Source organism: Schistocerca nitens, chromosome 1, assembly GCF_023898315.1.
Source record: "Schistocerca nitens isolate TAMUIC-IGC-003100 chromosome 1, iqSchNite1.1, whole genome shotgun sequence".
Taxonomy (NCBI): domain Eukaryota; kingdom Metazoa; phylum Arthropoda; class Insecta; order Orthoptera; family Acrididae; genus Schistocerca; species Schistocerca nitens.
This window is the reverse complement of record NC_064614.1, coordinates 849199364-849215168: the sequence shown is the minus strand read 5'-3', so window position 1 is coordinate 849215168 and position 15805 is coordinate 849199364.

Sequence of the window (15805 nt, the reverse complement as noted above, 5' to 3'; positions counted from 1 at the left end):
CCGCCTTTGCTCGCTGACAAGGTCCGCACACTCCAAGTACACAACGAATACGCCGTAGCATGTTATTAAAATAGCATGTCTCCTTCAGTTTTTCACAACATTTCTGCGCTCCGAAGTGACCGTAACTCAAATGTATGTACCATATAATTTTGTTTACAAGTTCCTCCGGAATCACCAACACCCATCTGGAGTCGTACAGGGCTCGTTTCTTGAATAGTATTGTATTGTACACTAAATAGTACTGGCGTATTCCTCCAGTCTCCTTGTCCTCCCACTTCTTCTTTATATCTTTCAATACTGCGTCCTTATCCTGTTCGTCCGCTATACTCCCTAAAGAGGTGGTAACAAAGTTCTCGAACGCTACATTCTGTAAGTATAGGATGCTAAAATTATTTTCACCGAGTTCCCCTTCTTCTGTGTGAACCAAACCTATAGGAATGCGCGATAAAGCGTCAGCAATTACATTTTTCTGTCCCGGAATGTATTCTACAGTGAATTTATATTCCTGTAGGTATAGTGCCCAGCGTCCTAGTCTCCCATGCGTGATTTTTGTGCTCATAAGAAATTGGAGTGCACGATGGTCAGTGTACACCAAGGTGGTCCTCCCAAATAAGAAATAGCTAAATTTTTTCACATCGAGAGAGCACCCTGCTCCAAAACGAGATTGTTTTCCAAGTTGTAATATCATCATTTCCTTCCGTTTGAAACAGTACCGCACCTAATCCTGACAAGGAACTGTCCGTCATTAAACAGAATTCTTGTGTCAGGTAGGGGATGCACGAGGATGGGTTCCTCTACCAATGCCTTTTTCAATTTATAAAATTCATCTTGTGCCTCTTGATCCCAGACCCACAAAGCGTTCTTCCCTGTTAGTCCACATAGACGGGGTGTACAAAGTACACTAAAATTTATAAATCGCTTATAAAAATTACACAGGCCTAAGAATGCTCGCAACTGTTTTTTATTTGTCGGCATTGCACACTCCGCTATCGCCGCAATTTTCTCCGTCTCGGGTTGTATTCCATTTGCTGAGACAATATGGCCTAAGAATTTTATGTTCTTTCGTCCGAACTGTGACTTATCTAAGTTGACTGTTACACCTGCCTTCTCAAAAACATCCAGTAGTCTGTTCAGAACGTCATTATGATCCTCCCACGACTTTTCCGCAAGTAATATGTCATCCACGTAAATTGTCGCTCGCTGTTTCAAATCATCAGGCCAAACGCTATTTAATCCCCTTATAAAAGCAGCTGATGAGACGTTTAGTCCGAACGGGAGACGCCGGAATTGGAAACAATTTCCATAACACAGGAACGCTGTATATAATCTGCAAGATGGGTGTGGCACGATTTGCCAAAAACTCGAACGGAGGTCGACAGATGATAGTACATATACCCCGTGGAAACGTTGTAAGAGTTCCTCAAGGCTCTCAGGCCTGTCCGTTTCCGACATAATAATTGTGTTTATCTGTCTCGAGTCTAGTACCAAACGAACCGAGATGTGGCGTTTTGGTACGACAAGCAAGAGTGAGTTGTACGAGCTTACTGCCCGCTCAATTATTCCTTGTTCTAACATCTTGTTTATTTCCTTCTCCACCTGGGCTTTATACGCCACGGGAATAGGGTATGGTCTAACAAAAACTTCTGATGGTCACATACTCTGAATTGGTAAGTAAAACCCTTAATCGCCCCCGGAGTCTCAGAAAATATCCGTTCATGATTCCTAAGTAGGCAATACAATTTTTCCTTTTCCCTGTCCGTGGTTCTGACACCCGCGATTCTCTTTCTCAGTGCATCAGCAAAAACAACATATTTCCCCTGCTCACCAGACGTAGAGCACGACTCACTTACATAGTTCACGAGTAGCTCCAGTCTGGGTTGCGACTCGGTTTGAGCTTGAAATTTTAGGCAACTAATTTCTGACTTGGCACGTAATATGCATTCATCAAATACTAAACTAATTGGCTTATCACCAACTTGAACTGTCATTACTCCTCCACCCATGTCAATTACTGCATGGTGGGCATTTATGAAGTCATTTCCTAAAATCATTGCCACATTCAGCACTGGGAGCACAAAGAAGTTTACTCAAACTCTCTTCCCTGGCAGGTAAAATTAAGCCGAGTCTGCCTTCGGATTTCTACGCTCTTACCGTAAATTGCGCCCTTCACCTTTATTACTCGCACTTGAATAACGGGCCAAGTCCCAGTCCCTTCGCATTTTTGAAATGCTGCCTCGCTCACTATGGAGAAAGGGCTTCCAGTGTCAATGACACACTTAAAACGTATTTCGTTTACTGTAACTGTCACGACTGTTTTTATTCCCGAAATTTTAGCACTCGTAGTTTCTTACAACAAATCCTCTCTAATATCTTCCCTCTCTATATACCGTATGCACTCATTTGCCATGTCGCTCATTTGTTCCTATTGGGTGCTTTCTGCGCTGATAGTTTGTCATTGCCGGTTTTGTTCATTTACATTTGCAGGATTATGTCTAGGGTTAGCTGGCCGAATTTCAACATCATGAGGTGCTCCGCCTACAGATCTATTCCCACCGTGTACACCGTAGTATCGATTCTGGTTGCCGTAACTGTTGCGTTCACGATCCTGTCCACGTCCTCGATCATTTCCGTTGTTCCACCTGTGTTCGCGACTGTTACCCCAGTTTCTATACGGCCGGTCCCGATTATTGTTCCGTTCGCGTCGCGTCGACCAGTCACGCCGTTGATTAGTACTACGGCCACGACTGCGATCGCGCTGCTGTCCCCCGTAATAACTCTGTGCCTTATTAGGCGGGCATTCTGCTATATTATATTTCAACTCTTGGTGAAGTGTCTTAAACGTTTCCACGTCCTCTTGGCATCGTCCCGCAAGAATGACGTGGCGCAAGTGCATCGGTAATTTGGTGATGCATATCCTAATTAGTTCCGCAGGCCCGTATGGGTCGTATAGAAATTGATTTGCCTGCAGCATAATTATGCCATGCTTGACCTTATCTTGTGCCGCTTCCGACCAATAGGCGGACAGAAAGGCTTGTCGAAACTCCCGAGTGGAGTTGCAGTGACGCGCTGCCGACCTCATGCGAATCGCTGGTTCGACTTCCAAATAGCCACACATGTATTCTACCTTATGTGAACTTGCCCAGTCGGGGGGAAGACAGAACTCAGATTGCTCGAGCCATGCTCGTGGATGTATTCCTTTTTGCGAATTTTGAAATATCTCAAACTTTCTCACCGTGAGGAAATGTTTGAAATCAAATCCCCACATCTCCTCCCAGTGAGGCCTTTGAATGTTTCTATTTTTCTCATGTCTGCCCCTCAAAATACATTCTTCCCTGTCATCAAAATCTCCCTCCTGGCAGGAGTCCCTCTCTGCACTGTTCGTACCTCTATTTTTAGTGCCATTGGCGAGTTCGGAATCACACCCCATGCGGCTTTCCAGATGCGCCACGCGTTCTTGTAATTCGCCTGTTACAGCTTTGTGCCACCTGTTCACTTCGAACTGTCCCTTCTGAAATCTAAGAAGCGAATGCACTTCTTCGGTCTCTACGACCGCTACTGGTGTAGTATTGTTATCGCTCTCCGTCACCTTCATCGTGCCTACGATGTCCGCTAATGCCGCAATCTTATCATGTATTTGTCTGTTGTCCTCCTCCCCAGTCTGCTTCAAGTGTTCTACTTGCTGTTCGAGTGCGTGAATCGCTTGACTGTTGTCCACTACTGTGTTGCTAACGGACGCTGGACAATGCGTTTCTGGCTCCTGGACCCTGGAGCGTACCTGCTGGTATTCCCTTTGGCATTCTTCTCTCAGAGCTTGGAAATTCCCAAGTAGCTGTTCCTCACTCTCTTTCGATTCCGCATCGCGACTCCGCTTGCCCTGTTCTAAGGCTTGCAGACGATCATCGATTTGTTCAATTGTACAGCCTAATTCTTTCATAATATCACTTTTTATTTCACTTGCCAGATTCTTTATTCTTTGTGAGATATCATCAGACACTCTCTGCATCGACTTGTCGACTGTATTTGTCCGCTGGATTAGTTTTTCGCCTATTTGTTCGCCTAGCTCTCGGATCGATTTTTCTGATGATTCATTTTGTTCTCGGAACGATTTTTCTGATTTCTCTGTGTTTCCTTTATTTTTATGCAATAAGGCTTTTATGAGTTCTGCCAAATCAATTTGGTTAGTTGGAGGCAAATTAATTTCTGGCTCTGCTGTGAGCCTGTTCGTCCTGTTTTGCATTTCCTCTGAAGTATTCCCCATTGCATTTTCGGAACCGTCCGACGAGTTAATATTCGAAATGAAATTATCCCCTTGGTCCATGTTTTTAAGTTGTTGGACCGCTTACTTTTAGCTTGGTTACGTGTCTGCAGTAGTTCAATTTATATCTGGTACGCAACACACTAATCAGAATAAATGTATCCCCCAAAAATTACGACAGTCACACGAAGGGTACCCAACCTAGTACGCACTTTTTCACACGCAAAACAAATTTATATCTTTGATCGAATTCACTGAAATTTACAAGCGAGAAAAAACACATACATATAAAACACACAAATATAGAAAACAAAACAAGACAAACAACACAATGCAGCTCAACAACGCCGTGAATATTTTGAAAGTCTGCTCAGAAACAACACAGAAATTGTTTGAGCTCTGCAGGGAAAAAAATTAAGATTATACAACGCTCGAAATCTAACGTTTCAGAGATTCCAGAGTCTAGCGGAATCACAGAACGGGGTCGCCATGTGTAATGTTGTCGCATTAATTTATTCTGTAACCGGTGCTGATATTCAAGACAGTAAAAGTGGGTTAAAAGCCGTGAGCTATCTGGGGAAGTTAACCTTGCATTACTGAGTATATTTCACCAGGTATCCAGTCTAGCTTACCAGATTTCCAACCAAACTAACATTAATTATAATCTTTTAATAGTCATCTTCCGACAACCGGTGATATATATATAGAAAATTTAAAAAAAAAAAGAAATAAATCAGTTTACATTTGGACATTTATTTTAACATTGATCATTGTTCCGTTAAAATTTCAGCATATTACACTTGATTCAGAACTAAAGTGGTGCCTTATTTAGGGTTATGAAAATGTGAGTTTCTAATCTTATGGAACACATCAAATATGGAGCCAAGATTAGGAGACTGCATACAACACTGCATTCATAAAATAACACACGAAGAACGTTGAAACATTTGCAAGAGGAAATTAACCACAACCAACCGATTTAATTTTCACCCAAAGAAGTTATGTTCATAGCACAATCCTGTCCGTCATGAAATTACCACACACTGGTATACTAAATTCATACTAACTCTCTGTGAAATCTTCCCGAAAAGAATAGCTGAGGGCTACTTTGAAGATTACACCACATGCTTCACGTGGTCAACTTTGTTTACACAAAGAGTGTAACTCCACAATAATTTTGATAATTAAAATAAATTAGATCGAAAAGCAATTTACAAAAGAAAAACCTCGAACTGGTTACTACCATCTTACTATTAACCTGATGGGTCAAACAAATGTATAAGCACATGGTACTGGTCTCACAAAGTACACCCCACGTGGGTTGAACATAAAGAAAAGTTGCTATATTGAAAAATATTGTCAAGACGAGACGTTATAATCTAACGCACATTCGCATTTAAGATTGATGATCTTAGTTAGAGTTACTGATCAACACGTGGCTCCACTTTACTCTCAAAGTATTGACAAAGCAACTACCGGAAGATATTCTGAACTTCACACTCGAATTACACTGTGTTGCAATTTAAGATAACATTAGATATTTTAGAGCTAAATCTGAAATAAAGGTGATTAAATTTTCAGTTAGGCCGAACTTAAGAAATCCATTGTCCTACAGACTTAGCAGACACGCGCTTAGCCGGAGATCTTACCACTTCAGGCGCTCGCTACGGACAGACTGACCTGGGCTCCTACCGAGTGTGCTTAACAGATTCAAACGGAAGTGACCAGAGAGGCAGCTTCCTATACCAACATGACAAGGTACGGACATGACCATACTAAGAATAGAAACCTCTCTGCTTTTAGAAAGCGTAGCTACCTGTTCCGACATTGGTCCTACTGTTCTCTAGCAGACAGGCTTGTCTGCTACCATCAAGCATGCAACTAGAAATACATTTGCTCATTCATGCTCTCACACAGAAGGGAAAAGGGATGACAGTATCTTATCATATACAGTATATAAAAGAAAGCGGATGTAGGTTCCGTATGAGACTGTGTGACATGAATTACATATACACTGTGTTTTAAAGTGTAGTAGTGTGACAAATCGTTCTTGTTTATGTGTCAAAGTAACACGTTTCACTGCTCAGTCTCCTCCCAGATAGTCAGAAACACCACAGTAAATTTAGAAGAGGAATTTATGCCATAAACGACAACAGATTTAAGAAATTAACATTAAAGGAATCCAACAGAGACCTTTCAATTTGACTAAAGTATATTGCTTCCAAATAAATAAAAATAGTTTTTCATACAAAATTAGTTTATTTCACGCAACACTGGAACTCATATTTCCTGAACATTATACAATATTTATACAAACTTCCTTTTCCTCTCTGGACAGAGTTTCTCTGTTTAACATGAATAAATTCTCTCCTACCTTAATACCGACACTTCATTAGCGTCACAGTTGGTTTACACACGTTTCTCCCCTATGTTACGCACCCAAGTATGTGGCGTCCATAACATTTGACCTTCAACTCCAGTCCATGTTTCAGTTAGCAGTCCATAGCTCCGCAAAAACAGAGTTTTGTCAAAGCCTACAAACAACAGTTACATCTTCCTGAAATGAATGATTATTTAATATGTTTCTTAAATTCTCTTTTCCATTTAACTAAATGAACAGACACTTCGCTCTAAACAGTGAATTAAAGTGGCACCCAATTAAATTTTCTTACAACCATAAATAATTAAATCGAAATAATTTCAAACTTCAGCAAACTATGGTAGCTAATGCAAGTACTTTGTTTATTTACTTAGCTAAAAGAGTTATTTAAATAGATTCAAGTTCTTTCAAAATTGACTTACATCCAGTTCAAAACATTCTTTGACAATATTTACAATATTACACAGCAGTTACCACTGCTTATACCAGTTCCTTCATTACAACTCATGTACAGTGACTCATCTGGTATAAATATTATAGTGAAGGTACAATGCCTCTCACTACCTTCACCATAATGTTTTGAGCTACTATGGAGAGAGGTTATATAAAAATTCAATAAAATTTAGGTACAACTTTTTCGTTTCATTTTATTTCTTTCCAACTCTCTCACATAAGAATTTAGCTAATGCCAATATTAATATTCTCCTTTCTAAACTTCTTTACATTCTTTACATCTCCAGACTAATCAGTTAATTTAAATAGTCAAATTCGATATTTTTCCAAGTTACAACAATCTGTTAACCAATTTACATTATAACCACATGCTATCTCCTCGCAACAAGTCATCTTATGCCATCATTATCTGTTTTCAATCATGATTAGACACCTCTGGTTGCAGCTAAACACCTTATTCCTCTTAAGTCTCCATTTACTAGAATGTTCCTTAACATTTCACCTTCAGGCAATTTTACATAATCAGTTCAAAATCCACTACCCAATTTTTCATTTTCACAACACCTCTCACTACTCCATGATAGTTGAAATATCATTAATCACTTCATTTTCACAATAACATCCTGCAATCACTTCATTTTACTTTAACCCTTTTTTCCACAATTAAACATTTCCCTCTGTTTATAATCTTGAACATGACAATTCTCGTTACTGCTTCTACTTTACTGCAAAAGTGAAAAAGTTAAATATAATACTTGAAAGATCAGAATGACAGAATAGGAAGACTGACAACGTGAAAAGAAATTGAAGTAATTTTTCCGATAAATGGAGTACCTGGTACTCAATTACCTAGCATTGCAAAGAGTGCAGTGTCCTCTGAGATATTTACCCTAACTCCTTTTTTATCTGCCTGATAGTCCCAGCATTTCTAAATCCACAACTTTCAATGGCGCATTTCTGAATTTATTTTTCCCTGGCTATCCAATTACTAGAGTCCAGTTCTCTCTCCATCTTACATTCACATGGTACAACACAATAAATGTGCCTACTCAACACTTACACTCATCCCATACGCAACGTAACTTACGTAATTAAGCTACATTTCATTGCTTGCAGCTTCAGCTATCACAACATCAATATCTTTTTCCTCCACATAAACCTGTTTTACTTCCTCAAAGTAAGAATCCTTTTGTGCATTACCATTTCAACCACAAGAAATGACACAGTAACTGCTGTCTGTTCATTCTAAACTTCCACCTCTTCATTGGAGTAACCACCCCTTTTGGTGCAGTACTATGTACAAAAACACAAGCTTCAGGCCTTATTGCCTGCACTCAATAACCACTGACGTTCACTGAGGCAGACTCCATTTTACTTCGTTCAGTACTGTTACTGCTGCCCATAATTAACCTATCATCAAAGTACACATTCGTTTTACCGAATTCTATAATTGACTCCAATACATCATCCAGAATGGATACCAGGACCTCATTACTTCAAAATTTAACTTCTGTACAGAACGTTGAACAATCAGCATACAAAATTGTGCTGCAGCAAAAATTATTTCTTGTCCTATTTCATAAGAATTCTTATGCAACAGACGTCAGCTGTTCCAAGTGTATAAATCTACCAAAGATTCCTTTCCCAAATCATCTAATCCTCAGAAGTTGTGGTCACATCAAACAGGATAGAACCCAGATGGAAAGGAATATTGAAGAGCACAGTGAGAATGGAACCCACATAGGGAAGAGTTAGGATAGCGTGCACCAGAAAATAGAAATGTACACTTTCAGCTAGGGAAGACACCACTCGCCAAGTGATGTGCCTACCAAAGTCAACAGATCTCATACCTCATTTTGCTCCTACCGTTAATGTAAATATCTCTTCTGGTCAACAACGTTTATCAATCTGAAATGTTTCTTAGGCTTCCAGTATTACAATCTGTAAGCATTTGGATGTGGCTTTTCTGTTACTGTAAAAGGATCCCTGTATTCATCTGTACACTTCTATGTTTCTGACGTGATCTTCTCCGACTTTCTCGTAGTTATAAATAAGACCAAATCGCCTATGTGAAAACTAGTGGGAGGTGCTCTAGCATTATGTCATCTCTTTCTCTCAAGTGCCTTTTTCCCAATATTTTCTCTAGCCATTTTGTCCTTTTCCTCCAATGTCACATCGGCAATCTCCGGAAATTTCACCAATTCAAACAGTAAATTATTGGGTCTTATTCCACATGTCAACTCACAGGGGACGAAACCCTAAACAAGATGCCTTTATGTAATTTATAATATTCCAGTATTTTAGGATATTCTGAATTTTCCAAATGACTTTTAACTAACTTTAGGTTATCATCCACATTCTATCCTCGCCTTAGTCCCTAACAAATCCTATGCAGTTGATGTTCCTCATCTACTATGATCATTATAGCAAAAAATATGCACACCCTTTTTATACCACAATGGATTCTCATTCTCACCCCCTTCTTCCACACTTCTAGATTTACCAGCAACTATATTTTCAGATCCTTTAAGCACTTAACCTCAATATCATACTGCTGAATATCTAAAGCCACCTAGTTAATCGTGGATACTTAAATTTACAGGTCGGTAATGACTTCGATATCCTATGCCAATATACACAATCACTTTGGGCCCCAGCAAATACTGATGAAATTTTTGCAAACCAAATATGATAGCCAAGGTCTCTTGTTCTAAAATATAATAATTCCTTTCTAATTGCTGCCAAGCTCTACTAGCGAAAGCTATGCTTTTGTGAACCCCTTCCTCTCCTTCCTTATCCACTTGGAACAGTTCTACAGAAATTTTGTACCCACATGCGTCCATCATCAAACAAAAAGTCTCAGTAAAGTCTGGATGGTGAAATATTTCACTGCTACACCCACGTTCTCTCAATTGCTCGAATTTTGTTTGACACTCCGCAGTCCGCTTAGAAGGTAAATCTTTCTCAAACAGATTTCTCAAACATGGACCATTAAACAACCGTCTAAGTGCAAAGCGACGATAAAATCCCAATAAGCCATACAAACCCTTCAATACTTTTCTGTTTGTGGGAGCTTTAAGTTGCCTTTGGCCCCAAGTTTCTCCCGAAGTGAATGATTTTTCCCCAATAAAGATTTGTCCCAAAAATTTCAATTCCGTTTTTACAAATTCAGTCTTATCCATCATTAACTTCATCCTCCTATCCTCAATTGCATCAAAAATCTTGGCTAATAGCACAATATTTCTTCCAACTTATAGTGGAAATCAAAACCTCGTCAACTTAAACAGTTACTTTTCGCAATAGTTCGTAATATAAAACTTTTTACATAGCTCTCACAAAAGCACAGACACTTATATTCAATCACATTGGTAGAAACTTCTGATAAGGATGCTGAATACCTTCTGGAATCCTTAGCTAGTGGTAAATCCCTGTATCCACACGTCACGTCCATTGAAGTCAAGAATTTAGCCTTTTTAAATTTTTGTAACAGTTCATTGATGTTTTCAAAAGTGTTATTTTTTGGTATAACTATTTTATTCAGAGCCCTTGCATCCAACACAAGTCTCAGAAATCCATCTGGATTACTGGATTACTAACCACAGTTAATGGATTGTGTACACACTTACAGTTTTATCAGTAATTCCTCACTTAAGCATTTTTGGGATTAAGCCCCTTACTGCTTCCCTATAGCTTTCTGCAACTGGTATAGGTTTTTTGAAAAACTGTTCAACTTCTTTGACAGTCAGATAATATTCATAGTCTTTTAGTAATACTGGCTGATCTGAGAAAAAGTTTTCTTGCTTAAGCAAAACCTCTTTTAACTTTTCTTTCTGACTTTCATTTAATTCAGGAATTTTTTCTACTTTCCAGCAATTCTTCTTGATTAGTCCTTATTTCCTCAGTGCCATATTCATTATACCCTTCCATAAACTCCCTTTTTCTACAATAACTAATGGGAAAGCTGTCACTCTGTTCAATAGTTAAATTATTTTTCCTTGTAAATGGTATAATTATATTTATTCCGTGTACTTCCAATATCATAGAATCTTCACTGAAATCTCGCCTCTCTTTACGTTTGTTGAAGAAGTCCACCCCTATCAGCATGTCCAAACTGTATCCTTGAGTTATCAGGAAGTAATGACACAACTGTATACCTCTTATTTTAAAAGGCAGCAACACTTCATGTTTAAAGGGTTTCTTAACCATTACTATGCTTACAATTATTTCAATCCCCACAACAGGCATTATTACTAATTCCTCCTTGTTTGGCAAAGCATCTAACCACTTTTGACTAACTGTGAATATCACTGCGACTTTCAGGTAAACACTGCACTTCTTCCCCTTGTACCACTAACTTAACTACACATTTTCCTGTCTTCTCTCCACTATTATTGACTTCAGATTCATCTAGCAAATGGCGTACAACTTCCCTTCTCTCACAACCTTCCTCGTGCCTAGACATTTCACAGATATTGCAGGATTACTTTTAAAATTTATCCTCTTGGTAGCAGTCATTCTGTCCACTAATGACATATCAGACATCTTGACAGTCACCTTTCTCTTTCTGAACCTCCTCTAATCCATTACTTAGCTTACTCACTAAGGTCATTCTGAGCATGCTCCTCTGCCTTTACTACAAACAAATTCTCATTAATCACCTCCACAATATTTCTCTCATCTAAATCATGCAATTCTTTACTATCTGTACTCTCTCCTTCTTCGTGAAAAGATTCCTCGTCCGTTACGTTTCACACCTTTCCCTGTTTATTTGAATCCGTGACACTATCTGTACACACACATATTAAATCCTCGTTACTGTAGTGTTTTCTTTGCCTGTTCCCACTCTGAAAGTCATTGGAGCCACCAATAAATACACATATTTTGATGTTATTTGCTTCATTTTTCTTATTTAGACCGCCCACATAATTGATTCCTAATTCAGTCACTTCTTTATTACACATCACAAAAGGATTTGCTAGCGGCTTTAAACACCATTTCCCATCCTGCAAATGCTAACATCTTCCCTTACGAGATCTAGGTTCCCATACTCTGTGATACTGTGCTCTCTTCTGCTCGCACTCTCCTCTGTTCTCTGTTTTGGAAATTACTATCGTCATATACTGGAGATCACGATCTATTAGCACGTCACTGACAGGAGTCAGTTTGCCTATCTGCCGTAGCATGGCGTCAGCCACTTGTGCCTCCTCTTCCTTTACCATTACCTCGAGAGACACCCGCTCTGTTTACATCTACATTCTACAGTAGCCGGAGGCCTAAAGTTTCTATTAGCCTCCTCCTCCTCTTGCATTAGTCTCTCTACTCTTTCCAGATAACTAATAAATTTACTAACATCCTCCCTGGAAGCCAATTCGTAGGCGGCTTCCCATATAAACCCATTATAATCTGCTCTGGGTCTAATTTGTTAACAGTAGATTAGCAACCCATTCTAAAGCAAATGTTTCCACATCTTCCTTTCTGTGTGTTACTTTTCGCCAGCCCAGTAATTGGTTTGGAGTTCTGTGTGCTCTTATTTACCCCAACATGCTTTAAGGGGCTCCGGAAAGGCTCAAAATCATGAAAAGTTCAATTTTTACTTTTTTGCGTTTTCTGAATCTGCAGTCTATTACCTTTTAATAGATATATAATTTATTCAATTCCGAAGACTACAACTATTTTTAAATTTTTTTGAAATGTGTTCTACATGGGCGTGACCCACTGTGGCGCTGTTAAACTGCTGTCAAATGGTGTTATTATTAACGTCCGTGTTCATCAGGTACATTTTAGTGATGTGAGATAAAGTATGTGTTGTGGCTAACCTGTGATGGTTCAATATACACTCCTGGAAATTGAAATAAGAACACCGTGAATTCATTGTCCCAGGAAGGGGAAACTTTATTGACACATTCCTGGGGTCAGATACATCACATGATCACACTGACAGAACCACAGGCACATAGACACAGGCAACAGAGCATGCACAATGTCGGCACTAGTACAGTGTATATCCACCTTTCGCAGTAATGCAGGCTGCTATTCTCCCATGGAGACGATCGTAGAGATGCTGGATGTAGTCCTGTGGAACGGCTTGCCATGCCATTTCCACCTGGCGCCTCAGTTGGACCAGCGTTCGTGCTGGACGTGCAGACCGCCTGAGACGACGCTTCATCCAGTCCCAAACATGCTCAATGGGGGACAGATCCGGAGATCTTGCTGGCCAGGGTAGTTGCCTTACACCTTCTAGAGCACGTTGGGTGGCACGGGATACATGCGGACGTGCATTGTCCTGTTGGAACAGCAAGTTCCCTTGCCGGTCTAGGAATGGTAGAACGATGGGTTCGATGACGGTTTGGATGTACCGTGCACTATTCAGTGTCCCCTCGACGATCACCAGTGGAGTACGGCCAGTGTAGGAGATCGTTCCCCACACCATGATGCCGGGTGTTGGCCCTGTGTGCCTCGGTCGTATGCAGTCCTGATTGTGGCGCTCACCTGCACGGCGCCAAACACGCATACGACCATCATTGGCACCAAGGCAGAAGCGACTCTCATCGCTGAAGACGACACGTCTCCATTCGTCCCTCCATTCACGCCTGTCGCGTCACCGCTGGAAGCGGGCTGCACGATGTTGGGGCGTGAGCGGAAGACGGCCTAACGATGTGCGGGACCGTAGCCCAGCTTCATGGAGACGGTTGCGAATGGTCCTCGCCGATACCCCAGGAGCAACAGTGTCCCTAATTTGCTGGGAAGTGGCGGTGCGGTCCCCTACGGCACTGCGTAGGATCCTACGGTCTTGGCGTGCATGCGTGCGTCGCTGCGGTCCGGTCCCAGGTCGACGGGCACGTGCACCTTCCGCCGACCACTGGCGACAACATCGATGTACTGTGGAGACCTCACGCCCCACGTGTTGAGCAATTCGGCGGTACGTCCACCCGGCCTCCCGCATGCCCACTATACGCCCTCGCTTAAAGTCCGTCAACTGCACATACGGTTCACGTCCACGCTGTCGCGGCATGCTACCAGTGGTAAAGACTGCGATGGAGCTCCGTATGCCACGGCAAACTGGCTGACACTGACGGCGGCGGTGCACAAATGCTGCGCAGCTAGCGCCATTCGACGGCCAACACCGCGGTTCCTGGTGTGTCCGCTGTGCCGTGCGTGTGATCATTGCTTGTACAGCCCTCTCGCAGTGTCCGGAGCAAGTATGGTGGGTCTGACACACCGGTGTCAATGTGTTCTTTTTTCCATTTCCAGGAGTGTATATCGCTGGTGTGATTGTCGATTGTTTCATGTTTATTTACTCTGTCGTTATCTCGAAAATTTTCGTAATTCTGTTTCTTGAGTCTCTGTTTTGTTGAAGTATAATAATGAGTAAAAGTAAAGTTATTAGAAATCCTCTGAAGGCTTTTAAGAAAAGGAGAAATGTTGGAAAGCCAAAGGTATGTGTTATTACTGTAAACAATAAAGACGATAACCAAGTGAGTGAACCTAACCTCTCAAGTACACCTGCCCATAGCAGTCACAGCGGGAAAGAAAATACTTCACAGAAGAAGCTTGGTTCAATGAGTGAAAACTATGACTGTTTTATGGGCGAATCGGATGTGAATGAAATATTTGATATGTCGGTTCTCAAAGGAATTTTTTCAAACTGTGTAAGATGTATTCATTGTAGTGAAGTTGGTCTGGAACTCTCCATAATAAAGCACGTAGGACTTGCTAGTGAAATACAACTGAAATGTGATAAGTGTTCATACATGACCACCTTTTGGAACAGTGTTGCAGTAACTGCAACTGAGGAAATGGTAGCAAAATCTACGAACACAACATTAGATTTGTTTATTCCTTGCGTTCAGTTGGTAAGGGTGCTACCGCAGGTGCAATTTTCTGTGGCATCATGAATCTTCCAAATCCCCCAACCAAGTTTACGACCTATAATAAATTAATAGGGTCTAAAGTAGAAGATGTCTGTATAGAATCTATGAAGAACGCTGTGGAAGAGGCAGTAATGGAAAATAATGGTAACAGAGATTTGACTGCAGCGTTCGATGGTACCTGGCATAAACGGGGACACACATCTCTTCATGGTGTAGTATCTGCCACCAGTATGTATACAGGGAAACTTTTAGATGTAGCAGTAATATCAAAGTATTGTAGATGTCCACAAAAATATAAAGATACACATGAAAATAATTGCAAAGCTAACTATAGTGGCAATAGTGGAGGAATGGAAGTGGCTGGTGTTGCCAGTATATTCCAGCGTTCTGAGGCGTGTGATAAAGTGCGATATGTTAATTACCTTGGTGACGGTGATTCTAAAAGTTTCAAACATGTTCAAGGACTGAAGCCCTATGGTGATGATGTTGTAGTGCAGAAATTTGAGTGTATTGGACACGTACAGAAGCGAATCGGAACAAGACTTCGGCGACTGAAAGCTTCGTACAAAAAACAAAAACTCAGTGATGGTAAAGGGTTGGATGGGAAGGGAAGGTTAACTGACAGTGTAATTGACAAAATACAGAATAATAAATTATTATACTATTATGGAATGGCTATTAGGCGAAATACACAAAGTGTCGACGAAATGAAAAAGGCTGTTTGGGCTCTTTTTTTTCATACTTCTTAAACTGATGAAAATCCCCAACATAGCTTGTGTCCCAAAGAAGAGGACAGTTGGTGTAAATATGACAAAGGATTGCTAACTGGTGAAGTGTACACTCATA